The sequence below is a fragment of the Pseudophryne corroboree genome, chromosome 11 (assembly GCF_028390025.1).
Source record: "Pseudophryne corroboree isolate aPseCor3 chromosome 11, aPseCor3.hap2, whole genome shotgun sequence".
Lineage (NCBI taxonomy): Eukaryota > Metazoa > Chordata > Amphibia > Anura > Myobatrachidae > Pseudophryne > Pseudophryne corroboree.
This window is the reverse complement of record NC_086454.1, coordinates 69,859,919-69,885,396: the sequence shown is the minus strand read 5'-3', so window position 1 is coordinate 69,885,396 and position 25,478 is coordinate 69,859,919. Positions and strand designations below refer to the sequence as shown.

The 25,478-nt window shown below is 30.3% G+C and overlaps 28 non-coding genes across 28 annotated transcripts; 1 reads left to right on the top strand and 27 right to left on the bottom strand.

Annotated features, from left to right (window-relative positions):
- Window positions 1-663: 663 nt before the first annotated feature.
- TRNAT-CGU (transfer RNA threonine (anticodon CGU)) lies at window positions 664-737 on the bottom strand. The gene has a single exon. It is a non-coding gene; the product is annotated as a tRNA-Thr (tRNA).
- An 842-nt stretch (window positions 738-1,579) lies between these two features.
- Window positions 1,580-1,653, bottom strand: TRNAT-AGU (transfer RNA threonine (anticodon AGU)). The gene has a single exon. It is a non-coding gene; the product is annotated as a tRNA-Thr (tRNA).
- An 829-nt stretch (window positions 1,654-2,482) lies between these two features.
- Window positions 2,483-2,556, bottom strand: TRNAT-CGU (transfer RNA threonine (anticodon CGU)). The gene has a single exon. It is a non-coding gene; the product is annotated as a tRNA-Thr (tRNA).
- Window positions 2,557-3,398: 842 nt separating this feature from the next.
- On the bottom strand, window positions 3,399-3,472 carry TRNAT-AGU (transfer RNA threonine (anticodon AGU)). Its single transcript has one exon. It is a non-coding gene; the product is annotated as a tRNA-Thr (tRNA).
- Window positions 3,473-4,300: 828 nt separating this feature from the next.
- Window positions 4,301-4,374, bottom strand: TRNAT-CGU (transfer RNA threonine (anticodon CGU)). The gene has a single exon. It is a non-coding gene; the product is annotated as a tRNA-Thr (tRNA).
- Window positions 4,375-5,216: 842 nt separating this feature from the next.
- Window positions 5,217-5,290, bottom strand: TRNAT-AGU (transfer RNA threonine (anticodon AGU)). Its single transcript has one exon. It is a non-coding gene; the product is annotated as a tRNA-Thr (tRNA).
- Window positions 5,291-6,118: 828 nt separating this feature from the next.
- Window positions 6,119-6,192, bottom strand: TRNAT-CGU (transfer RNA threonine (anticodon CGU)). The gene has a single exon. It is a non-coding gene; the product is annotated as a tRNA-Thr (tRNA).
- An 835-nt stretch (window positions 6,193-7,027) lies between these two features.
- TRNAT-AGU (transfer RNA threonine (anticodon AGU)) lies at window positions 7,028-7,101 on the bottom strand. The gene has a single exon. It is a non-coding gene; the product is annotated as a tRNA-Thr (tRNA).
- Window positions 7,102-7,929: 828 nt separating this feature from the next.
- TRNAT-CGU (transfer RNA threonine (anticodon CGU)) lies at window positions 7,930-8,003 on the bottom strand. The gene has a single exon. It is a non-coding gene; the product is annotated as a tRNA-Thr (tRNA).
- An 842-nt stretch (window positions 8,004-8,845) lies between these two features.
- Window positions 8,846-8,919, bottom strand: TRNAT-AGU (transfer RNA threonine (anticodon AGU)). The gene has a single exon. It is a non-coding gene; the product is annotated as a tRNA-Thr (tRNA).
- An 828-nt stretch (window positions 8,920-9,747) lies between these two features.
- TRNAT-CGU (transfer RNA threonine (anticodon CGU)) lies at window positions 9,748-9,821 on the bottom strand. The gene has a single exon. It is a non-coding gene; the product is annotated as a tRNA-Thr (tRNA).
- An 842-nt stretch (window positions 9,822-10,663) lies between these two features.
- Window positions 10,664-10,737, bottom strand: TRNAT-AGU (transfer RNA threonine (anticodon AGU)). The gene has a single exon. It is a non-coding gene; the product is annotated as a tRNA-Thr (tRNA).
- Window positions 10,738-11,565: 828 nt separating this feature from the next.
- TRNAT-CGU (transfer RNA threonine (anticodon CGU)) lies at window positions 11,566-11,639 on the bottom strand. The gene has a single exon. It is a non-coding gene; the product is annotated as a tRNA-Thr (tRNA).
- Window positions 11,640-12,474: 835 nt separating this feature from the next.
- On the bottom strand, window positions 12,475-12,548 carry TRNAT-AGU (transfer RNA threonine (anticodon AGU)). The gene has a single exon. It is a non-coding gene; the product is annotated as a tRNA-Thr (tRNA).
- Window positions 12,549-13,376: 828 nt separating this feature from the next.
- TRNAT-CGU (transfer RNA threonine (anticodon CGU)) lies at window positions 13,377-13,450 on the bottom strand. Its single transcript has one exon. It is a non-coding gene; the product is annotated as a tRNA-Thr (tRNA).
- An 835-nt stretch (window positions 13,451-14,285) lies between these two features.
- TRNAT-AGU (transfer RNA threonine (anticodon AGU)) lies at window positions 14,286-14,359 on the bottom strand. Its single transcript has one exon. It is a non-coding gene; the product is annotated as a tRNA-Thr (tRNA).
- An 828-nt stretch (window positions 14,360-15,187) lies between these two features.
- Window positions 15,188-15,261, bottom strand: TRNAT-CGU (transfer RNA threonine (anticodon CGU)). The gene has a single exon. It is a non-coding gene; the product is annotated as a tRNA-Thr (tRNA).
- Window positions 15,262-16,114: 853 nt separating this feature from the next.
- Window positions 16,115-16,188, top strand: TRNAT-AGU (transfer RNA threonine (anticodon AGU)). The gene has a single exon. It is a non-coding gene; the product is annotated as a tRNA-Thr (tRNA).
- Window positions 16,189-16,676: 488 nt separating this feature from the next.
- Window positions 16,677-16,750, bottom strand: TRNAT-AGU (transfer RNA threonine (anticodon AGU)). Its single transcript has one exon. It is a non-coding gene; the product is annotated as a tRNA-Thr (tRNA).
- Window positions 16,751-17,578: 828 nt separating this feature from the next.
- On the bottom strand, window positions 17,579-17,652 carry TRNAT-CGU (transfer RNA threonine (anticodon CGU)). The gene has a single exon. It is a non-coding gene; the product is annotated as a tRNA-Thr (tRNA).
- Window positions 17,653-18,487: 835 nt separating this feature from the next.
- Window positions 18,488-18,561, bottom strand: TRNAT-AGU (transfer RNA threonine (anticodon AGU)). Its single transcript has one exon. It is a non-coding gene; the product is annotated as a tRNA-Thr (tRNA).
- Window positions 18,562-19,389: 828 nt separating this feature from the next.
- TRNAT-CGU (transfer RNA threonine (anticodon CGU)) lies at window positions 19,390-19,463 on the bottom strand. The gene has a single exon. It is a non-coding gene; the product is annotated as a tRNA-Thr (tRNA).
- An 842-nt stretch (window positions 19,464-20,305) lies between these two features.
- TRNAT-AGU (transfer RNA threonine (anticodon AGU)) lies at window positions 20,306-20,379 on the bottom strand. Its single transcript has one exon. It is a non-coding gene; the product is annotated as a tRNA-Thr (tRNA).
- Window positions 20,380-21,207: 828 nt separating this feature from the next.
- TRNAT-CGU (transfer RNA threonine (anticodon CGU)) lies at window positions 21,208-21,281 on the bottom strand. Its single transcript has one exon. It is a non-coding gene; the product is annotated as a tRNA-Thr (tRNA).
- Window positions 21,282-22,122: 841 nt separating this feature from the next.
- On the bottom strand, window positions 22,123-22,196 carry TRNAT-AGU (transfer RNA threonine (anticodon AGU)). The gene has a single exon. It is a non-coding gene; the product is annotated as a tRNA-Thr (tRNA).
- Window positions 22,197-23,024: 828 nt separating this feature from the next.
- On the bottom strand, window positions 23,025-23,098 carry TRNAT-CGU (transfer RNA threonine (anticodon CGU)). Its single transcript has one exon. It is a non-coding gene; the product is annotated as a tRNA-Thr (tRNA).
- A 752-nt stretch (window positions 23,099-23,850) lies between these two features.
- Window positions 23,851-23,924, bottom strand: TRNAI-AAU (transfer RNA isoleucine (anticodon AAU)). Its single transcript has one exon. It is a non-coding gene; the product is annotated as a tRNA-Ile (tRNA).
- Window positions 23,925-24,752: 828 nt separating this feature from the next.
- TRNAT-CGU (transfer RNA threonine (anticodon CGU)) lies at window positions 24,753-24,826 on the bottom strand. The gene has a single exon. It is a non-coding gene; the product is annotated as a tRNA-Thr (tRNA).
- Window positions 24,827-25,478: the final 652 nt, after the last annotated feature.

The window sequence follows — 25,478 nt, the reverse complement described above, 5'->3', positions numbered from 1 at the left end:
GCCCTACATTCATACAATGTCTTGTCCAAGTCACTTGTTAATATGCTTTATTGTAATAGATATTATGGCGTTGTTATTAATGTAGTCATCCCTGGGAAATTAAAGTCAGTCTTTTGTTGGTACTCATACAGTTAAAAAGTAGTCGTGAAATGAAAAAATGAGATCTCAATGATAGAATTAATGTTAACATTTTATCTGGAAGCTTGCTCAATAAATGGAAAGATTGATTTCTGGAATTTCTTTCCTAACACAATATTGTTTATGTTAAGTAATACATAATCCATTATTTTCTATTGCTCTCCAAACTCTGATGACTAAATTGTCTATCCATTTATCTTGAGAAACTCACATTGTTAGTGACTTTTGTTTAAACATTTCCTCTGACTGGTCACCATATTGTTTCTGGAGATTGCTCAGACATGAATATTGCCAATTTCTGGAATTCTTTTCTAGTTACCTTGGCATCAATTTACTTCTACAAAAAAACTGATATTAAAAAAGGGGAATATTGCATTTTTTTGTGTTTCTGATTTGGACTGTATCTAGAAATGTGGTACATTTTACTGAACATGTGAGAAAGGGTAAAGGCTGCTGAAGCATTCACGTGTCTTTTTGTGATGAATTAACAACAAACTATGTTCTGAGATGATGAAAATAAATGAAAGGCACTGCTGAGATTTGAACTCAGGATCTCCTGTTTACGAGACAGGCGCTTTAACCAACTAAGCCATAGAACCACATGATGCTCAAAAGCTTCACAAAGAAAAATGATATATCTAAGATATGCTATTTGGTAACAATTTTTGACATTCTTATTACTATTGCTTCATCAATTTTTCAAACCGGTGGAAATTTAGAGTATAAATAGAAAGTTGTGTTCTCTCTTTTTATTCATGATTTACAGGACCTACATTCTTAAAATATCTTGTCAAAGTAATTTTCTAATATATTTTTTTAGCACTTTTATTGATTTCTCTGTAAGTAATGCTACATGGGAATAAATGTCAATTAATTTTTGATATTCAGAAAACAAAAACATGTAGTAAAATTAAGAACTCTGTTTTAAAAAGTCAGAATTATGGTGAACATTCTTTATTTATGCTTTTTCAAGAAAATTTTAGCTTTTCATCAAGAAGTATTTTCCTAACACAATTTTAAGGATGTTATGGAAATAAATATGGGTTAAATGTCAACGATTCTCTAGCTATGATGACTAAACTGACTCTCAAATTACTGTACCTTGGGAAACTTACTTTTTTACAGACATTTTAACACTTCCTGTGTTATTCTCTTTTGACTGTACTCCAAATTAATTTTGCAGTTACCCAATATGATGAAGGCTATTTTGTAAAAATTCATATATTTACCTTAACATAGGCATATTTCTACAAATTAACTTATATTGAAATAGGGTGAAGTTTTGTTGTTTGTCATCTTCTGACATGGATGGCATCTTTAAACTTTTTTACATTGGTGACCAAATGTGCCAAAGTCAAAGCAGATAAAGGTTTTACACATCTTATTTTGTTATGCATCAACAAAAAACTACATACTGGTGTGATAAAAAGGTATCAAGCAAAGGTACTGCTGTGATTTGAACTCAGGATCTCCTGTTTACTAGACAGGCGCTTTAACCAACTAAGCCACAGTGCCACTTGCACTGCCTTATGTATAATGACAAATTATATGTCTAAAGTATAATATTTTTTATTATTTTTATATATTTTTTTTGAAACAAGTATTTTATTAATTCTTTAAACAGTTGGAAACTTACAGTAAGTTATGTAATGCTTTTCTCTCCTTTATTTTGTATATACAGGCCCTACATTCATACAATGTCTTGTCCAAGTCACTTGTTAATATGCTTTATTGTAATAGATATTATGGCGTTGTTATTAATGTAGTCATCCCTGGGAAATTAAAGTCAGTCTTTTGTTGGTACTCATACAGTTAAAAAGTTGTCGTGAAATGAAAAAATGAGATCTCAATGATAGAATTAATGTTAACATTTTATCTGGAAGCTTGCTCAATAAATGGAAAGATTGATTTCTGGAATTTCTTTCCTAACACAATATTGTTTATGTTAAGTAATACATAATCCATTATTTTCTATTGCTCTCCAAACTCTGATGACTAAATTGTCTATCCATTTATCTTGAGAAACTCACATTGTTACTGACTTTTGTTTAAACATTTCCTCTGACTGGTCACCATATTGTTTCTGGAGATTGCTCAGACATGAATATTGCCAATTTCTGGAATTCTTTTCTATTTACCTTGGCATCAATTTACTTCTACAAAAAAAATGATATTAAAAAAGGGGAATATTGCATTTTTTTGTGTTTCTGATTTGGACTGTATCTAGAAATGTGGTACATTTTACTGAACATGTGAGAAAGGGTAAAGGCTGCTGAAGCATTCACGTGTCTTTTTGTGATGAATTAACAACAAACTATGTTCTGAGATGATGAAAATAAATGAAAGGCACTGCTGAGATTTGAACTCAGGATCTCCTGTTTACGAGACAGGCGCTTTAACCAACTAAGCCATAGAACCACATGATGCTCAAAAGCTTCACAAAGAAAAATGATATATCTAAGATATGCTATTTGGTAACAATTTTTGACATTCTTATAACTATTGCTTCATCAATTTTTCAAACCGGTGGAAATTTAGAGTATAAATAGAAAGTTGTGTTCTCTCTTTTTATTCATGATTTACAGGACCTACATTCTTAAAATATCTTGTCAAAGTAATTTTCTAATATATTTTTTTAGCACTTTTATTGATTTTTCTGTAAGTAATGCTACATGGGAATAAATGTCAATTAATTTTTGATATTCAGAAAACAAAAACATGTAGTAAAATTAAGAACTCTGTTTTAAAAAGTCAGAATTATGGTGAACATTCTTTATTTATGCTTTTTCAAGAGAATTTTAGCTTTTCATCAAGAAGTATTTTCCTAACACAATTTTAAGGATGTTATGGAAATAAATATGGGTTAAATGTCAACGATTCTCTAGCTATGATGACTAAACTGACTCTCAAATTACTGTACCTTGGGAAACTTACTTTTTTACAGACATTTTAACACTTCCTGTGTTATTCTCTTTTGACTGTACTCCAAATTAATTTTGCAGTTACCCAATATGATGAAGGCTATTTTGTAAAAATTCATATATTTACCTTAACATAGGCATATTTCTACAAATTAACTTATATTGAAATAGGGTGAAGTTTTGTTGTTTCTCATCTTCTGACATGGATGGCATCTTTAAACTTTTTTACATTGGTGACCAAATGTGCCAAAGTGAAAGCAGATAAAGGTTTTACACATCTTATTTTGTTATGCATCAACAAAAAACTACATACTGGTGTGATAAAAAGGTATCAAGCAAAGGTACTGCTGTGATTTGAACTCAGGATCTCCTGTTTACTAGACAGGCGCTTTAACCAACTAAGCCACAGTGCCACTTGCACTGCCTTATGTATAATGACAAATTATATGTCTAAAGTATAATATTTTTTATTATTTTTATATATTTTTTTGAAACAAGTATTTTATTAATTCTTTAAACAGTTGGAAACTTACAGTAAGTTATGTAATGCTTTTCTCTCCTTTATTTTGTATATACAGGCCCTACATTCATACAATGTCTTGTCCAAGTCACTTGTTAATATGCTTTATTGTAATAGATATTATGGCGTTGTTATTAATGTAGTCATCCCTGGGAAATTAAAGTCAGTCTTTTGTTGGTACTCATACAGTTAAAAAGTAGTCGTGAAATGAAAAAATGAGATCTCAATGATAGAATTAATGTTAACATTTTATCTGGAAGCTTGCTCAATAAATGGAAAGATTGATTTCTGGAATTTCTTTCCTAACACAATATTGTTTATGTTAAGTAATACATAATCCATTATTTTCTATTGCTCTCCAAACTCTGATGACTAAATTGTCTATCCATTTATCTTGAGAAACTCACATTGTTACTGACTTTTGTTTAAACATTTCCTCTGACTGGTCACCATATTGTTTCTGGAGATTGCTCAGACATGAATATTGCCAATTTCTGGAATTCTTTTCTAGTTACCTTGGCATCAATTTACTTCTACAAAAAAACTGATATTAAAAAAGGGGAATATTGCATTTTTTTGTGTTTCTGATTTGGACTGTATCTAGAAATGTGGTACATTTTACTGAACATGTGAGAAAGGGTAAAGGCTGCTGAAGCATTCACGTGTCTTTTTGTGATGAATTAACAACAAACTATGTTCTGAGATGATGAAAATAAATGAAAGGCACTGCTGAGATTTGAACTCAGGATCTCCTGTTTACGAGACAGGCGCTTTAACCAACTAAGCCATAGAACCACATGATGCTCAAAAGCTTCACAAAGAAAAATGATATATCTAAGATATGCTATTTGGTAACAATTTTTGACATTCTTATTACTATTGCTTCATCAATTTTTCAAACCGGTGGAAATTTAGAGTATAAATAGAAAGTTGTGTTCTCTCTTTTTATTCATGATTTACAGGACCTACATTCTTAAAATATCTTGTCAAAGTAATTTTCTAATATATTTTTTTAGCACTTTTATTGATTTCTCTGTAAGTAATGCTACATGGGAATAAATGTCAATTAATTTTTGATATTCAGAAAACAAAAACATGTAGTAAAATTAAGAACTCTGTTTTAAAAAGTCAGAATTATGGTGAACATTCTTTATTTATGCTTTTTCAAGAGAATTTTAGCTTTTCATCAAGAAGTATTTTCCTAACACAATTTTAAGGATGTTATGGAAATAAATATGGGTTAAATGTCAACGATTCTCTAGCTATGATGACTAAACTGACTCTCAAATTACTGTACCTTGGGAAACTTACTTTTTTACAGACATTTTAACACTTCCTGTGTTATTCTCTTTTGACTGTACTCCAAATTAATTTTGCAGTTACCCAATATGATGAAGGCTATTTTGTAAAAATTCATATATTTACCTTAACATAGGCATATTTCTACAAATTAACTTATATTGAAATAGGGTGAAGTTTTGTTGTTTGTCATCTTCTGACATGGATGGCATCTTTAAACTTTTTTACATTGGTGACCAAATGTGCCAAAGTGAAAGCAGATAAAGGTTTTACACATCTTATTTTGTTATGCATCAACAAAAAACTACATACTGGTGTGATAAAAAGGTATCAAGCAAAGGTACTGCTGTGATTTGAACTCAGGATCTCCTGTTTACTAGACAGGCGCTTTAACCAACTAAGCCACAGTGCCACTTGCACTGCCTTATGTATAATGACAAATTATATGTCTAAAGTATAATATTTTTTATTATTTTTATATATTTTTTTGAAACAAGTATTTTATTAATTCTTTAAACAGTTGGAAACTTACAGTAAGTTATGTAATGCTTTTCTCTCCTTTATTTTGTATATACAGGCCCTACATTCATACAATGTCTTGTCCAAGTCACTTGTTAATATGCTTTATTGTAATAGATATTATGGCGTTGTTATTAATGTAGTCATCCCTGGGAAATTAAAGTCAGTCTTTTGTTGGTACTCATACAGTTAAAAAGTAGTCGTGAAATGAAAAAATGAGATCTCAATGATAGAATTAATGTTAACATTTTATCTGGAAGCTTGCTCAATAAATGGAAAGATTGATTTCTGGAATTTCTTTCCTAACACAATATTGTTTATGTTAAGTAATACATAATCCATTATTTTCTATTGCTCTCCAAACTCTGATGACTAAATTGTCTATCCATTTATCTTGAGAAACTCACATTGTTAGTGACTTTTGTTTAAACATTTCCTCTGACTGGTCACCATATTGTTTCTGGAGATTGCTCAGACATGAATATTGCCAATTTCTGGAATTCTTTTCTAGTTACCTTGGCATCAATTTACTTCTACAAAAAAACTGATATTAAAAAAGGGGAATATTGCATTTTTTTGTGTTTCTGATTTGGACTGTATCTAGAAATGTGGTACATTTTACTGAACATGTGAGAAAGGGTAAAGGCTGCTGAAGCATTCACGTGTCTTTTTGTGATGAATTAACAACAAACTATGTTCTGAGATGATGAAAATAAATGAAAGGCACTGCTGAGATTTGAACTCAGGATCTCCTGTTTACGAGACAGGCGCTTTAACCAACTAAGCCATAGAACCACATGATGCTCAAAAGCTTCACAAAGAAAAATGATATATCTAAGATATGCTATTTGGTAACAATTTTTGACATTCTTATTACTATTGCTTCATCAATTTTTCAAACCGGTGGAAATTTAGAGTATAAATAGAAAGTTGTGTTCTCTCTTTTTATTCATGATTTACAGGACCTACATTCTTAAAATATCTTGTCAAAGTAATTTTCTAATATATTTTTTTAGCACTTTTATTGATTTCTCTGTAAGTAATGCTACATGGGAATAAATGTCAATTAATTTTTGATATTCAGAAAACAAAAACATGTAGTAAAATTAAGAACTCTGTTTTAAAAAGTCAGAATTATGGTGAACATTCTTTATTTATGCTTTTTCAAGAGAATTTTAGCTTTTCATCAAGAAGTATTTTCCTAACACAATTTTAAGGATGTTATGGAAATAAATATGGGTTAAATGTCAATGATTCTCTAGCTATGATGACTAAACTGACTCTCAAATTACTGTACCTTGGGAAACTTACTTTTTTACAGACATTTTAACACTTCCTGTGTTATTCTCTTTTGACTGTACTCCAAATAAATTTTGCAGTAATCCAATATGATGAAGGCTATTTTGTAAAAATTCATATATTTACCTTAACATAGGCATATTTCTACAAATTAACTTATATTGAAATAGGGTGAAGTTTTGTTGTTTGTCATCTTCTGACATGGATGGCATCTTTAAACTTTTTTACATTGGTGACCAAATGTGCCAAAGTGAAAGCAGATAAAGGTTTTACACATCTTATTTTGTTATGCATCAACAAAAAACTGGTGTGATAAAAAAGTATCAAGCAAAGGCACTGCTGTGATTTGAACTCAGGATCTCCTGTTTACTAGACAGGCGCTTTAACCAACTAAGCCACAGTGCCACTTGCACTGCCTTATGTATAATGACAAATTATATGTCTAAAGTATAATATTTTTTATTATTGTTATATATTTTTTTGAAACAAGTATTTTATTAATTCTTTAAACAGTTGGAAACTTACAGTAAGTTATGTAATGCTTTTCTCTCCTTTATTTTGTATATACAGGCCCTACATTCATACAATGTCTTGTCCAAGTCACTTGTTAATATGCTTTATTGTAATAGATATTATGGCGTTGTTATTAATGTAGTCATCCCTGGGAAATTAAAGTCAGTCTTTTGTTGGTACTCATACAGTTAAAAAGTAGTCGTGAAATGAAAAAATGAGATCTCAATGATAGAATTAATGTTAACATTTTATCTGGAAGCTTGCTCAATAAATGGAAAGATTGATTTCTGGAATTTCTTTCCTAACACAATATTGTTTATGTTAAGTAATACATAATCCATTATTTTCTATTGCTCTCCAAACTCTGATGACTAAATTGTATATCCATTTATCTTGAGAAACTCACATTGTTACTGACTTTTGTTTAAACATTTCCTCTGACTGGTCACCATATTGTTTCTGGAGATTGCTCAGACATGAATATTGCCAATTTCTGGAATTCTTTTCTAGTTACCTTGGCTTCAATTTACTTCTACAAAAAAACTGATATTAAAAAAGGGGAATATTGCATTTTTTTGTGTTTCTGATTTGGACTGTATCTAGAAATGTGGTACATTTTACTGAACATGTGAGAAAGGGTAAAGGCTGCTGAAGCATTCACGTGTCTTTTTGTGATGAATTAACAACAAACTATGTTCTGAGATGATGAAAATAAATGAAAGGCACTGCTGAGATTTGAACTCAGGATCTCCTGTTTACGAGACAGGCGTTTTAACCAACTAAGCCACAGCACCACATGATGCTCAAAAGCTTCACAAAGAAAAATGATATATCTAAGATATGCTATTTGGCAACAATTTTTGACATTCTTATAACTATTGCTTCATCAATTTTTCAAACCGGTGGAAATTTAGAGTATAAATAGAAAGTTGTGTTCTCTCTTTTCATTCATGATTTACAGGACCTACATTCTTAAAATATCATGTCAAAGTAATTTTCTAATATATTTTTTTAGCACTTTTATTGATTTATCTGTAAGTAATGCTACATGGGAATAAATGTCAATTGATTTTTGATATTCAGAAAACAAAAACATGTAGTAAAATTAAGAACTCTGTTTTAAAAAGTCAGAATTATGGTGAACATTCTTTATTTATGCTTTTTCAAGAGAATTTTAGCTTTTCATCAAGAAGTATTTTCCTAACACAATTTTAAGGATGTTATGGAAATAAATATGGGTTAAATGTCAATGATTCTCTAGCTATGATGACTAAACTGACTCTCAAATTACTGTACCTTGGGAAACTTACTTTTTTACAGACATTTTAACACTTCCTGTGTTATTCTCTTTTGACTGTACTCCAAATTAATTTTGCAGTTACCCAATATGATGAAGGCTATTTTGTAAAAATTCATATATTTACCTTAACATAGGCATATTTCTACAAATTAACTTATATTGAAATAGGGTGAAGTTTTGTTGTTTGTCATCTTCTGACATGGATGGCATCTTTAAACTTTTTTACATTGGTGACCAAATGTGCCAAAGTGAAAGCAGATAAAGGTTTTACACATCTTATTTTGTTATGCATCAACAAAAAACTACATACTGGTGTGATAAAAAGGTATCAAGCAAAGGTACTGCTGTGATTTGAACTCAGGATCTCCTGTTTACTAGACAGGCGCTTTAACCAACTAAGCCACAGTGCCACTTGCACTGCCTTATGTATAATGACAAATTATATGTCTAAAGTATAATATTTTTTATTATTTTTATATATTTTTTTGAAACAAGTATTTTATTAATTCTTTAAACAGTTGGAAACTTACAGTAAGTTATGTAATGCTTTTCTCTCCTTTATTTTGTATATACAGGCCCTACATTCATACAATGTCTTGTCCAAGTCACTTGTTAATATGCTTTATTGTAATAGATATTATGGCGTTGTTATTAATGTAGTCATCCCTGGGAAATTAAAGTCAGTCTTTTGTTGGTACTCATACAGTTAAAAAGTAGTCGTGAAATGAAAAAATTAGATCTCAATGATAGAATTAATGTTAACATTTTATCTGGAAGCTTGCTCAATAAATGGAAAGATTGATTTCTGGAATTTCTTTCCTAACACAATATTGTTTATGTTAAGTAATACATAATCCATTATTTTCTATTGCTCTCCAAACTCTGATGACTAAATTGTCTATCCATATATCTTGAGAAACTCACATTGTTACTGACTTTTGTTTAAACATTTCCTCTGACTGGTCACCATATTGTTTCTGGAGATTGCTCAGACATGAATATTGCCAATTTCTGGAATTCTTTTCTAGTTACCTTGGCATCAATTTACTTCTACAAAAAAACCGATATTAAAAAAGGGGAATATTGCATTTTTTTGTGTTTCTGATTTGGACTGTATCTAGAAATGTGGTACATTTTACTGAACATGTGAGAAAGGGTAAAGGCTGCTGAAGCATTCACGTGTCTTTTTGTGATGAATTAACAACAAACTATGTTCTGAGATGATGAAAATAAATGAAAGGCACTGCTGAGATTTGAACTCAGGATCTCCTGTTTACGAGACAGGCGTTTTAACCAACTAAGCCACAGCACCACATGATGCTCAAAAACTTCACAAAGAAAAATGATATATCTAAGATATGCTATTTGGCAACAATTTTTGACATTCTTATAACTATTGCTTCATCAATTTTTCAAACCGGTGGAAATTTAGAGTATAAATAGAAAGTTGTGTTCTCTCTTTTCATTCATGATTTACAGGACCTACATTCTTAAAATATCTTGTCAAAGTAATTTTCTAATATATTTTTTTAGCACTTTTATTGATTTCTCTGTAAGTAATGCTACATGGGAATAAATGTCAATTGATTTTTGATATTCAGAAAACAAAAACATGTAGTAAAATTAAGAACTCTGTTTTAAAAAGTCAGAATTATGGTGAACATTCTTTATTTATGCTTTTTCAAGAGAATTTTAGCTTTTCATCAAGAAGTATTTTCCTAACACAATTTTAAGGATGTTATGGAAATAAATATGGGTTAAATGTCAATGATTCTCTAGCTATGATGACTAAACTGACTCTCAAATTACTGTACCTTGGGAAACTTACTTTTTTACAGACATTTTAACACTTCCTGTGTTATTCTCTTTTGACTGTACTCCAAATTAATTTTGCAGTTACCCAATATGATGAAGGCTATTTTGTAAAAATTCATATATTTACCTTAACATAGGCATATTTCTACAAATTAACTTATATTGAAATAGGGTGAAGTTTTGTTGTTTGTCATCTTCTGACATGGATGGCATCTTTAAACTTTTTTACATTGGTGACCAAATGTGCCAAAGTGAAAGCAGATAAAGGTTTTACACATCTTATTTTGTTATGCATCAACAAAAAACTACATACTGGTGTGATAAAAAGGTATCAAGCAAAGGTACTGCTGTGATTTGAACTCAGGATCTCCTGTTTACTAGACAGGCGCTTTAACCAACTAAGCCACAGTGCCACTTGCACTGCCTTATGTATAATGACAAATTATATGTCTAAAGTATAATATTTTTTATTATTTTTATATATTTTTTTGAAACAAGTATTTTATTAATTCTTTAAACAGTTGGAAACTTACAGTAAGTTATGTAATGCTTTTCTCTCCTTTATTTTGTATATACAGGCCCTACATTCATACAATGTCTTGTCCAAGTCACTTGTTAATATGCTTTATTGTAATAGATATTATGGCGTTGTTATTAATGTAGTCATCCCTGGGAAATTAAAGTCAGTCTTTTGTTGGTACTCATACAGTTAAAAAGTAGTCGTGAAATGAAAAAATGAGATCTCAATGATAGAATTAATGTTAACATTTTATCTGGAAGCTTGCTCAATAAATGGAAAGATTGATTTCTGGAATTTCTTTCCTAACACAATATTGTTTATGTTAAGTAATACATAATCCATTATTTTCTATTGCTCTCCAAACTCTGATGACTAAATTGTCTATCCATTTATCTTGAGAAACTCACATTGTTACTGACTTTTGTTTAAACATTTCCTCTGACTGGTCACCATATTGTTTCTGGAGATTGCTCAGACATGAATATTGCCAATTTCTGGAATTCTTTTCTAGTTACCTTGGCATCAATTTACTTCTACAAAAAAACTGATATTAAAAAAGGGGAATATTGCATTTTTTTGTGTTTCTGATTTGGACTGTATCTAGAAATGTGGTACATTTTACTGAACATGTGAGAAAGGGTAAAGGCTGCTGAAGCATTCACGTGTCTTTTTGTGATGAATTAACAACAAACTATGTTCTGAGATGATGAAAATAAATGAAAGGCACTGCTGAGATTTGAACTCAGGATCTCCTGTTTACGAGACAGGCGCTTTAACCAACTAAGCCACAGCACCACATGATGCTTAAAAGCTTCACAAAGAAAAATGATATATCTAAGATATGCTATTTGGTAACAATTTTTGTCATTCTTATAACTATTGCTTCATCAATTTTTCAAACCGGTGGAAATTTAGAGTATAAATAGAAAGTTGTGTTCTCTCTTTTTATTCATGATTTACAGGACCTACATTCTTAAAATATCTTGTCAAAGTAATTTTCTAATATATTTTTTTAGCACTTTTATTGATTTCTCTGTAAGTAATGCTACATGGGAATAAATGTCAATTAATTTTTGATATTCAGAAAACAAAAACATGTAGTAAAATTAAGAACTCTGTTTTAAAAAGTCAGAATTATGGTGAACATTCTTTATTTATGCTTTTTCAAGAGAATTTTAGCTTTTCATCAAGAAGTATTTTCCTAACACAATTTTAAGGATGTTATGGAAATAAATATGGGTTAAATGTCAATGATTCTCTAGCTATGATGACTAAACTGACTCTCAAATTACTGTACCTTGGGAAACTTACTTTTTTACAGACATTTTAACACTTCCTGTGTTATTCTCTTTTGACTGTACTCCAAATAAATTTTGCAGTTACCCAATATGATGAAGGCTATTTTGTAAAAATTCATATATTTACCTTAACATAGGCATATTTCTACAAATTAACTTATATTGAAATAGGGTGAAGTTTTGTTGTTTGTCATCTTCTGACATGGATGGCATCTTTAAACTTTTTTACATTGGTGACCAAATGTGCCAAAGTGAAAGCAGATAAAGATTTTACACATCTTATTTTGTTATGCATCAACAAAAAACTGGTGTGATAAAAAAGTATCAAGCAAAGGCACTGCTGTGATTTGAACTCAGGATCTCCTGTTTACTAGACAGGCGCTTTAACCAACTAAGCCACAGTGCCACTTGCACTGCCTTATGTATAATTACAAATTATATGTCTAAAGTATAATATTTTTTATTATTGTTATATATTTTTTTGAAACAAGTATTTTATTAATTCTTTAAACAGTTGGAAACTTACAGTAAGTTATGTAATGCTTTTCTCTCCTTTATTTTGTATATACAGGCCCTACATTCATACAATGTCTTGTCCAAGTCACTTGTTAATATGCTTTATTGTAATAGATATTATGGCGTTGTTATTAATGTAGTCATCCCTGGGAAATTAAAGTCAGTCTTTTGTTGGTACTCATACAGTTAAAAAGTAGTCGTGAAATGAAAAAATGAGATCTCAATGATAGAATTAATGTTAACATTTTATCTGGAAGCTTGCTCAATAAATGGAAAGATTGATTTCTGGAATTTCTTTCCTAACACAATATTGTTTATGTTAAGTAATACATAATCCATTATTTTCTATTGCTCTCCAAACTCTGATGACTAAATTGTATATCCATTTATCTTGAGAAACTCACATTGTTACTGACTTTTGTTTAAACATTTCCTCTGACTGGTCACCATATTGTTTCTGGAGATTGCTCAGACATGAATATTGCCAATTTCTGGAATTCTTTTCTAGTTACCTTGGCTTCAATTTACTTCTACAAAAAAACTGATATTAAAAAAGGGGAATATTGCATTTTTTTGTGTTTCTGATTTGGACTGTATCTAGAAATGTGGTACATTTTACTGAACATGTGAGAAAGGGTAAAGGCTGCTGAAGCATTCACGTGTCTTTTTGTGATGAATTAACAACAAACTATGTTCTGAGATGATGAAAATAAATGAAAGGCACTGCTGAGATTTGAACTCAGGATCTCCTGTTTACGAGACAGGCGTTTTAACCAACTAAGCCACAGCACCACATGATGCTCAAAAGCTTCACAAAGAAAAATGATATATCTAAGATATGCTATTTGGCAACAATTTTTGACATTCTTATAACTATTGCTTCATCAATTTTTCAAACCGGTGGAAATTTAGAGTATAAATAGAAAGTTGTGTTCTCTCTTTTCATTCATGATTTACAGGACCTACATTCTTAAAATATCATGTCAAAGTAATTTTCTAATATATTTTTTTAGCACTTTTATTGATTTATCTGTAAGTAATGCTACATGGGAATAAATGTCAATTGATTTTTGATATTCAGAAAACAAAAACATGTAGTAAAATTAAGAACTCTGTTTTAAAAAGTCAGAATTATGGTGAACATTCTTTATTTATGCTTTTTCAAGAGAATTTTAGCTTTTCATCAAGAAGTATTTTCCTAACACAATTTTAAGGATGTTATGGAAATAAATATGGGTTAAATGTCAATGATTCTCTAGCTATGATGACTAAACTGACTCTCAAATTACTGTACCTTGGGAAACTTACTTTTTTACAGACATTTTAACACTTCCTGTGTTATTCTCTTTTGACTGTACTCCAAATTAATTTTGCAGTTACCCAATATGATGAAGGCTATTTTGTAAAAATTCATATATTTACCTTAACATAGGCATATTTCTACAAATTAACTTATATTGAAATAGGGTGAAGTTTTGTTGTTTGTCATCTTCTGACATGGATGGCATCTTTAAACTTTTTTACATTGGTGACCAAATGTGCCAAAGTGAAAGCAGATAAAGGTTTTACACATCTTATTTTGTTATGCATCAACAAAAAACTGGTGTGATAAAAAGGTATCAAGCAAAGGTACTGCTGTGATTTGAACTCAGGATCTCCTGTTTACTAGACAGGCGCTTTAACCAACTAAGCCACAGTGCCACTTGCACTGCCTTATGTATAATGACAAATTATATGTCTAAAGTATAATATTTTTTATTATTTTTATATATTTTTTTGAAACAAGTATTTTATTAATTCTTTAAACAGTTGGAAACTTACAGTAAGTTATGTAATGCTTTTCTCTCCTTTATTTTGTATATACAGGCCCTACATTCATACAATGTCTTGTCCAAGTCACTTGTTAATATGCTTTATTGTAATAGATATTATGGCGTTGTTATTAATGTAGTCATCCCTGGGAAATTAAAGTCAGTCTTTTGTTGGTACTCATACAGTTAAAAAGTAGTCGTGAAATGAAAAAATGAGATCTCAATGATAGAATTAATGTTAACATTTTATCTGGAAGCTTGCTCAATAAATGGAAAGATTGATTTCTGGAATTTCTTTCCTAACACAATATTGTTTATGTTAAGTAATACATAATCCATTATTTTCTATTGCTCTCCAAACTCTGATGACTAAATTGTCTATCCATATATCTTGAGAAACTCACATTGTTACTGACTTTTGTTTAAACATTTCCTCTGACTGGTCACCATATTGTTTCTGGAGATTGCTCAGACATGAATATTGCCAATTTCTGGAATTCTTTTCTAGTTACCTTGGCATCAATTTACTTCTACAAAAAAACTGATATTAAAAAAGGGGAATATTGCATTTTTTTGTGTTTCTGATTTGGACTGTATCTAGAAATGTGGTACATTTTACTGAACATGTGAGAAAGGGTAAAGGCTGCTGAAGCATTCACGTGTCTTTTTGTGATGAATTAACAACAAACTATGTTCTGAGATGATGAAAATAAATGAAAGGCACTGCTGAGATTTGAACTCAGGATCTCCTGTTTACGAGACAGGCGTTTTAACCAACTAAGCCACAGCACCACATGATGCTCAAAAACTTCACAAAGAAAAATGATATATCTAAGATATGCTATTTGGCAACAATTTTTGACATTCTTATAACTATTGCTTCATCAATTTTTCAAACCGGTGGAAATTTAGAGTATAAATAGAAAGTTGTGTTCTCTCTTTTCATTCATGATTTACAGGACCTACATTCTTAAAATATCTTTTTTAATATCATTTTTTTTGTAGAAGTAAATTGAAGCCAAGGTAACTAGAAAAGAATTCCAGAAATTGGCAATATTCATGTCTGAGCAATCTCCAGAAACAATATGGTGTCCAGTCAGAGGAAATGTTTAAACAAAAGTCAGTAACAATGTGAGTTTCTCAAGATAAATGGATATACAATTTAGTCATCAGAGTTTGGAGAGCAATAGAAAATAATGGATTATGTATTACTTAACATAAACAATATTGTGTTAGGAAAGAAATTCCAGAAATCAATCTTTCCATTTATTGAGCAAGCTTCCAGATAAAATGTTAACATTAATTCTATCATTGAGATCTCATTTTTTCATTTCACGACTACTTTTTAACTGTATGAGTACCAACAAAAGACTGACTTTAATTTCCCAGGGATGACTACATTAATAACAACGCCATAATATCTATTACAATAAAGCATATTAACAAGTGACTTGGACAAGACATTGTATGAATGTAGGGCCTGTATATACAAAATAAAGGAGAGAAAAGCATTACATAACTTACTGTAAGTTTCCAACTGTTTAAAGAATTAATAAAATACTTGTTTCAAAAAAATATATAAAAATAATAAAAAATATTATACTTTAGACATATAATATGTCATTATACATAAGGCAGTTCAAGTGGCACTGTGGCTTAGTTGGTTAAAGCGCCTGTCTAGTAAACAGGAGATCCTGAGTTCAAATCACAGCAGTACCTTTGCTTGATACCTTTTTATCACACCAGTATGTAGTTTTTTGTTGATGCATAACAAAATAAGATGTGTAAAACCTTTATCTGCTTTCACTTTGGCACATTTGGTCACCAATGTAAAAAAGTTTAAAGATGCCATCCATGTCAGAAGATGACAAACAACAAAACTTCATCATATTGGGTAACTGCAAAATTAATTTGGAGTACAGTCAAAAGAGAATAACACAGGAAGTGTTAAAATGTCTGTAAAAAAGTAAGTTTCCCAAGGTACAGTAATTCATATATTTACCTTAACATAGGCATATTTCTACAAATTAACTTATATTGAAATAGGGTGAAGTTTTGTTGTTTGTCATCTTCTGACATGGATGGCATCTTTAAACTTTTTTACATTGGTGACCAAATGTGCCAAAGTGAAAGCAGATAAAGGTTTTACACATCTTATTTTGTTATGCATCAACAAAAAACTGGTGTGATAAAAAAGTATCAAGCAAAGGCACTGCTGTGATTTGAACTCAGGATCTCCTGTTTACTAGACAGGCGCTTTAACCAACTAAGCCACAGTGCCACTTGCACTGCCTTATGTATAATTACAAATTATATGTCTAAAGTATAATATTTTTTATTATTGTTATATATTTTTTTGAAACAAGTATTTTATTAATTCTTTAAACAGTTGGAAACTTACAGTAAGTTATGTAATGCTTTTCTCTCCTTTATTTTGTATATACAGGCCCTACATTCATACAATGTCTTGTCCAAGTCACTTGTTAATATGCTTTATTGTAATAGATATTATGGCGTTGTTATTAATGTAGTCATCCCTGGGAAATTAAAGTCAGTCTTTTGTTGGTACTCATACAGTTAAAAAGTAGTCGTGAAATGAAAAAATGAGATCTCAATGATAGAATTAATGTTAACATTTTATCTGGAAGCTTGCTCAATAAATGGAAAGATTGATTTCTGGAATTTCTTTCCTAACACAATATTGTTTATGTTAAGTAATACATAATCCATTATTTTCTATTGCTCTCCAAACTCTGATGACTAAATTGTCTATCCATTTATCTTGAGAAACTCACATTGTTACTGACTTTTGTTTAAACATTTCCTCTGACTGGTCACCATATTGTTTCTGGAGATTGCTCAGACATGAATATTGCCAATTTCTGGAATTCTTTTCTAGTTACCTTGGCATCAATTTACTTCTACAAAAAAACTGATATTAAAAAAGGGGAATATTGCATTTTTTTGTGTTTCTGATTTGGACTGTATCTAGAAATGTGGTACATTTTACTGAACATGTGAGAAAGGGTAAAGGCTGCTGAAGCATTCACGTGTCTTTTTGTGATGAATTAACAACAAACTATGTTCTGAGATGATGAAAATAAATGAAAGGCACTGCTGAGATTTGAACTCAGGATCGCCTGTTTACGAAACAGGCGCTTTAACCAACTAAGCCACAGCACCACATGATGCTCAAAAGCTTCACAAAGAAAAATGATATATCTAAGATATGCTATTTGGTAACAATTTTTGTCATTCTTATAACTATTGCTTCATCAATTTTTCAAACCAGTGGAAATTTAGAGTATAAATAGAAAGTTGTGTTCTCTCTTTTTATTCATGATTTACAGGACCTACATTCTTAAAATATCTTGTCAAAGTAATTTTCTAATATATTTTTTTAGCACTTTTATTGATTTCTCTGTAAGTAATGCTACATGGGAATAAATGTCAATTAATTTTTGATATTCAGAAAACAAAAACATGTAGTAAAATTAAGAACTCTGTTTTAAAAAGTCAGAATTATGGTGAACATTCTTTATTTATGCTTTTTCAAGAGAATTTTAGCTTTTCATCAAGAAGTATTTTCCTAACACAATTTTAAGGATGTTATGGAAATAAATATGGGTTAAATGTCAATGATTCTCTAGCTATGATGACTAAACTGACTCTCAAATTACTGTACCTTGGGAAACTTACTTTTTTACAGACATTTTAACACTTCCTGTGTTATTCTCTTTTGACTGTACTCCAAATAAATTTTGCAGTTACCCAATATGATGAAGGCTATTTTGTAAAAATTCATATATTTACCTTAACATAGGCATATTTCTACAAATTAACTTATATTGAAATAGGGTGAAGTTTTGTTGTTTGTCATCTTCTGACATGGATGGCATCTTTAAACTTTTTTACATTGGTGACCAAATGTGCCAAAGTGAAAGCAGATAAAGGTTTTACACATCTTATTTTGTTATGCATCAACAAAAAACTGGTGTGATAAAAAAGTATCAAGCAAAGGCACTGCTGTGATTTGAACTCAGGATCTCCTGTTTACTAGACAGGCGCTTTAACCAACTAAGCCACAGTGCCACTTGCACTGCCTTATGTATAATTACAAATTATATGTCTAAAGTATAATATTTTTTATTATTGTTATATATTTTTTTGAAACAAGTATTTTATTAATTCTTTAAACAGTTGGAAACTTACAGTAAGTTATGTAATGCTTTTCTCTCCTTTATTTTGTATATACAGGCCCTACATTCATACAATGTCTTGTCCAAGTCACTTGTTAATATGCTTTATTGTAATAGATATTATGGCGTTGTTATTAATGTAGTCATCCCTGGGAAATTAAAGTCAGTCTTTTGTTGGTACTCATACAGTTAAAAAGTAGTCGTGAAATGAAAAAATGAGATCTCAATGATAGAATTAATGTTAACATTTTATCTGGAAGCTTGCTCAATAAATGGAAAGATTGATTTCTGGAATTTCTTTCCTAACACAATATTGTTTATGTTAAGTAATACATAATCCATTATTTTCTATTGCTCTCCAAACTCTGATGACTAAATTGTATATCCATTTATCTTGAGAAACTCACATTGTTACTGACTTTTGTTTAAACATTTCCTCTGACTGGTCACCATATTGTTTCTGGAGATTGCTCAGACATGAATATTGCCAATTTCTGGAATTCTTTTCTAGTTACCTTGGCTTCAATTTACTTCTACAAAAAAACTGATATTAAAAAAGGGGAATATTGCATTTTTTTGTGTTTCTGATTTGGACTGTATCTAGAAATGTGGTACATTTTACTGAACATGTGAGAAAGGGTAAAGGCTGCTGAAGCATTCACGTGTCTTTTTGTGATGAATTAACAACAAACTATGTTCTGAGATGATGAAAATAAATGAAAGGCACTGCTGAGATTTGAACTCAGGATCTCCTGTTTACGAGACAGGCGTTTTAACCAACTAAGCCACAGCACCACATGATGCTCAAAAGCTTCACAAAGAAAAATGATATATCTAAGATATGCTATTTGGCAACAATTTTTGACATTCTTATAACTATTGCTTCATCAATTTTTCAAACCGGTGGAAATTTAGAGTATAAATAGAAAGTTGTGTTCTCTCTTTTCATTCATGATTTACAGGACCTACATTCTTAAAATATCTTGTCAAAGTAATTTTCTAATATATTTTTTTAGCACTTTTATTGATTTATCTGTAAGTAATGCTACATGGGAATAAATGTCAATTGATTTTTGATATTCAGAAAACAAAAACATGTAGTAAAATTAAGAACTCTGTTTTAAAAAGTCAGAATTATGGTGAACATTCTTTATTTATGCTTTTTCAAGAGAATTTTAGCTTTTCATCAAGAAGTATTTTCCTAACACAATTTTAAGGATGTTATGGAAATAAATATGGGTTAAATGTCAATGATTCTCTAGCTATGATGACTAAACTGACTCTCAAATTACTGTACCTTGGGAAACTTACTTTTTTACAGACATTTTAACACTTCCTGTGTTATTCTCTTTTGACTGTACTCCAAATTAATTTTGCAGTTACCCAATATGATGAAGGCTATTTTGTAAAAATTCATATATTTACCTTAACATAGGCATATTTCTACAAATTAACTTATATTGAAATAGGGTGAAGTTTTGTTGTTTGTCATCTTCTGACATGGATGGCATCTTTAAACTTTTTTACATTGGTGACCAAATGTGCCAAAGTGAAAGCAGATAAAGGTTTTACACATCTTATTTTGTTATGCATCAACAAAAAACTACATACTGGTGTGATAAAAAGGTATCAAGCAAAGGTACTGCTGTGATTTGAACTCAGGATCTCCTGTTTACTAGACAGGTGCTTTAACCAACTAAGCCACAGTGCCACTTGCACTGCCTTATGTATAATGACAAATTATATGTCTAAAGTATAATATTTTTTATTATTTTTATATATTTTTTTGAAACAAGTATTTTATTAATTCTTTAAACAGTTGGAAACTTACAGTAAGTTATGTAATGCTTTTCTCTCCTTTATTTTGTATATACAGGCCCTACATTCATACAATGTCTTGTCCAAGTCACTTGTTAATATGCTTTATTGTAATAGATATTATGGCGTTGTTATTAATGTAGTCATCCCTAAGAAATTAAAGTCAGTCTTTTGTTGGTACTCATACAGTTAAAAAGTAGTCGTGAAATGAAAAAATGAGATCTCAATGATAGAATTAATGTTAACATTTTATCTGGAAGCTTGCTCAATAAATGGAAAGATTGATTTCTGGAATTTCTTTCCTAACACAATATTGTTTATGTTAAGTAATACATAATCCATTATTTTCTATTGCTCTCCAAACTCTGATGACTAAATTGTCTATCCATATATCTTGAGAAACTCACATTGTTACTGACTTTTGTTTAAACATTTCCTCTGACTGGTCACCATATTGTTTCTGGAGATTGCTCAGACATGAATATTGCCAATTTCTGGAATTCTTTTCTAGTTACCTTGGCATCAATTTACTTCTACAAAAAAACTGATATTAAAAAAGGGGAATATTGCATTTTTTTGTGTTTCTGATTTGGACTGTATCTAGAAATGTGGTACATTTTACTGAACATGTGAGAAAGGGTAAAGGCTGCTGAAGCATTCACGTGTCTTTTTGTGATGAATTAACAACAAACTATGTTCTGAGATGATGAAAATAAATGAAAGGCACTGCTGAGATTTGAACTCAGGATCTCCTGTTTACGAGACAGGCGTTTTAACCAACTAAGCCACAGCACCACATGATGCTCAAAAACTTCACAAAGAAAAATGATATATCTAAGATATGCTATTTGGCAACAATTTTTGACATTCTTATAACTATTGCTTCATCAATTTTTCAAACCGGTGGAAATTTAGAGTATAAATAGAAAGTTGTGTTCTCTCTTTTCATTCATGATTTACAGGACCTACATTCTTAAAATATCTTGTCAAAGTAATTTTCTAATATATTTTTTTAGCACTTTTATTGATTTCTCTGTAAGTAATGCTACATGGGAATAAATGTCAATTGATTTTTGATATTCAGAAAACAAAAACATGTAGTAAAATTAAGAACTCTGTTTTAAAAAGTCAGAATTATGGTGAACATTCTTTATTTATGCTTTTTCAAGAGAATTTTAGCTTTTCATCAAGAAGTATTTTCCTAACACAATTTTAAGGATGTTATGGAAATAAATATGGGTTAAATGTCAATGATTCTCTAGCTATGATGACTAAACTGACTCTCAAATTACTGTACCTTGGGAAACTTACTTTTTTACAGACATTTTAACACTTCCTGTGTTATTCTCTTTTGACTGTACTCCAAATTAATTTTGCAGTTACCCAATATGATGAAGGCTATTTTGTAAAAATTCATATATTTACCTTAACATAGGCATATTTCTACAAATTAACTTATATTGAAATAGGGTGAAGTTTTGTTGTTTGTCATCTTCTGACATGGATGGCATCTTTAAACTTTTTTACATTGGTGACCAAATGTGCCAAAGTGAAAGCAGATAAAGGTTTTACACATCTTATTTTGTTATGCATCAACAAAAACTACATACTGGTGTGATAAAAAGGTATCAAGCAAAGGTACTGCTGTGATTTGAACTCAGGATCTCCTGTTTACTAGACAGGCGCTTTAACCAACTAAGCCACAGTGCCACTTGCACTGCCTTATGTATAATGACAAATTATATGTCTAAAGTATAATATTTTTTATTATTTTTATATATTTTTTTGAAACAAGTATTTTATTAATTCTTTAAACAGTTGGAAACTTACAGTAAGTTATGTAATGCTTTTCTCTCCTTTATTTTGTATATACAGGCCCTACATTCATACAATGTCTTGTCCAAGTCACTTGTTAATATGCTTTATTGTAATAGATATTATGGCGTTGTTATTAATGTAGTCATCCCTGGGAAATTAAAGTCAGTCTTTTGTTGGTACTCATACAGTTAAAAAGTAGTCGTGAAATGAAAAAATTAGATCTCAATGATAGAATTAATGTTAACATTTTATCTGGAAGCTTGCTCAATAAATGGAAAGATTGATTTCTGGAATTTCTTTCCTAACACAATATTGTTTATGTTAAGTAATACATAATCCATTATTTTCTATTGCTCTCCAAACTCTGATGACTAAATTGTCTATCCATTTATCTTGAGAAACTCACATTGTTACTGACTTTTGTTTAAACATTTCCTCTGACTGGTCACCATATTGTTTCTGGAGATTGCTCAGACATGAATATTGCCAATTTCTGGAATTCTTTTCTAGTTACCTTGGCATCAATTTACTTCTACAAAAAAAATGATATTAAAAAAGGGGAATATTGCATTTTTTTGTGTTTCTGATTTGGACTGTATCTAGAAATGTGGTACATTTTACTGAACATGTGAGAAAGGGTAAAGGCTGCTGAAGCATTCACGTGTCTTTTTGTGATGAATTAACAACAAACTATGTTCTGAGATGATGAAAATAAATGAAAGGCACTGCTGAGATTTGAACTCAGGATCTCCTGTTTACGAGACAGGCGCTTTAACCAACTAAGCCACAGCACCACATGATGCTCAAAAGCTTCACAAAGAAAAATGATATATCTAAGATATGCTATTTGGTAACAATTTTTGTCATTCTTATAACTATTGCTTCATCAATTTTTCAAACCGGTGGAAATTTAGAGTATAAATAGAAAGTTGTGTTCTCTCTTTTCATTCATGATTTACAGGACCCACATTCTTAAAATATCTTGTCAAAGTAATTTTCTAATATATTTTTTTAGCACTTTTATTGATTTCTCTGTAATGAACATTCTTTATTTATGCTTATTTATGCTTTTTCAAGAGAATTTTAGCTTTTCATCAAGAAGTATTTTTCCTAACACAATTTTAAGGATGTTATGGAAATAAATATGGGTTAAATGTCAATGATTCTCTAGCTATGATGACTAAACTGACTCTCAAATTACTGTACCTTGGGAAACTTACTTTTTTACAGACATTTTAACACTTCCTGTGTTATTCTCTTTTGACTGTACTCCAAATTAATTTTGCAGTTACCCAATATGATGAAGGCTATTTTGTAAAAATTCATATATTTACCTTAACATAGGCATATTTCTACAAATTAACTTATATTGAAATAGGGTGAAGTTTTGTTGTTTGTCATCTTCTGACATGGATGGCATCTTTAAACTTTTTTACATTGGTGACCAAATGTGCCAAAGTGAAAGCAGATAAAGGTTTTACACATCTTATTTTGTTATGCATCAACAAAAAACTACATACTGGTGTGATAAAAAGGTATCAAGCAAAGGTACTGCTGTGATTTGAACTCAGGATCTCCTGTTTATTAGACAGGCGCTTTAACCAACTAAGCCACAGTGCCACTTGCACTGCCTTATGTATAATGACAAATTATATGTCTAAAGTATAATATTTTTTATTATTTTTATATATTTTTTTGAAACAAGTATTTTATTAATTCTTTAAACAGTTGGAAACTTACAGTAAGTTATGTAATGCTTTTCTCTCCTTTATTTTGTATATACAGGCCCTACATTCATACAATGTCTTGTCCAAGTCACTTGTTAATATGCTTTATTGTAATAGATATTATGGCGTTGTTATTAATGTAGTCATCCCTGGGAAATTAAAGTCAGTCTTTTGTTGGTACTCATACAGTTAAAAAGTAGTCGTGAAATGAAAAAATGAGATCTCAATGATAGAATTAATGTTAACATTTTATCTGGAAGCTTGCTCAATAAATGGAAAGATTGATTTCTGGAATTTCTTTCCTAACACAATATTGTTTATGTTAAGTAATACATAATCCATTATTTTCTATTGCTCTCCAAACTCTGATGACTAAATTGTCTATCCATATATCTTGAGAAACTCACATTGTTACTGACTTTTGTTTAAACATTTCCTCTGACTGGTCACCATATTGTTTCTGGAGATTGCTCAGACATGAATATTGCCAATTTCTGGAATTCTTTTCTAGTTACCTTGGCATCAATTTACTTCTACAAAAAAACTGATATTAAAAAAGGGGAATATTGCATTTTTTTGTGTTTCTGATTTGGACTGTATCTAGAAATGTGGTACATTTTACTGAACATGTGAGAAAGGGTAAAGGCTGCTGAAGCATTCACGTGTCTTTTTGTGATGAATTAACAACAAACTATGTTCTGAGATGATGAAAATAAATGAAAGGCACTGCTGAGATTTGAACTCAGGATCTCCTGTTTACGAGACAGGCGTTTTAACCAACTAAGCCACAGCACCACATGATGCTCAAAAACTTCACAAAGAAAAATGATATATCTAAGATATGCTATTTGGCAACAATTTTTGACATTCTTATAACTATTGCTTCATCAATTTTTCAAACCGGTGGAAATTTAGAGTATAAATAGAAAGTTGTGTTCTCTCTTTTCATTCATGATTTACAGGACCTACATTCTTAAAATATCTTGTCAAAGTAATTTTCTAATATATTTTTTTAGCACTTTTATTGATTTCTCTGTAAGTAATGCTACATGGGAATAAATGTCAATTGATTTTTGATATTCAGAAAACAAAAACATGTAGTAAAATTAAGAACTCTGTTTTAAAAAGTCAGAATTATGGTGAACATTCTTTATTTATGCTTTTTCAAGAGAATTTTAGCTTTTCATCAAGAAGTATTTTCCTAACACAATTTTAAGGATGTTATGGAAATAAATATGGGTTAAATGTCAATGATTCTCTAGCTATGATGACTACACTGACTCTCAAATTACTGTACCTTGGGAAACTTACTTTTTTACAGACATTTTAACACTTCCTGTGTTATTCTCTTTTGACTGTACTCCAAATTAATTTTGCAGTTACCCAATATGATGAAGGCTATTTTGTAAAAATTCATATATTTACCTTAACATAGGCATATTTCTAC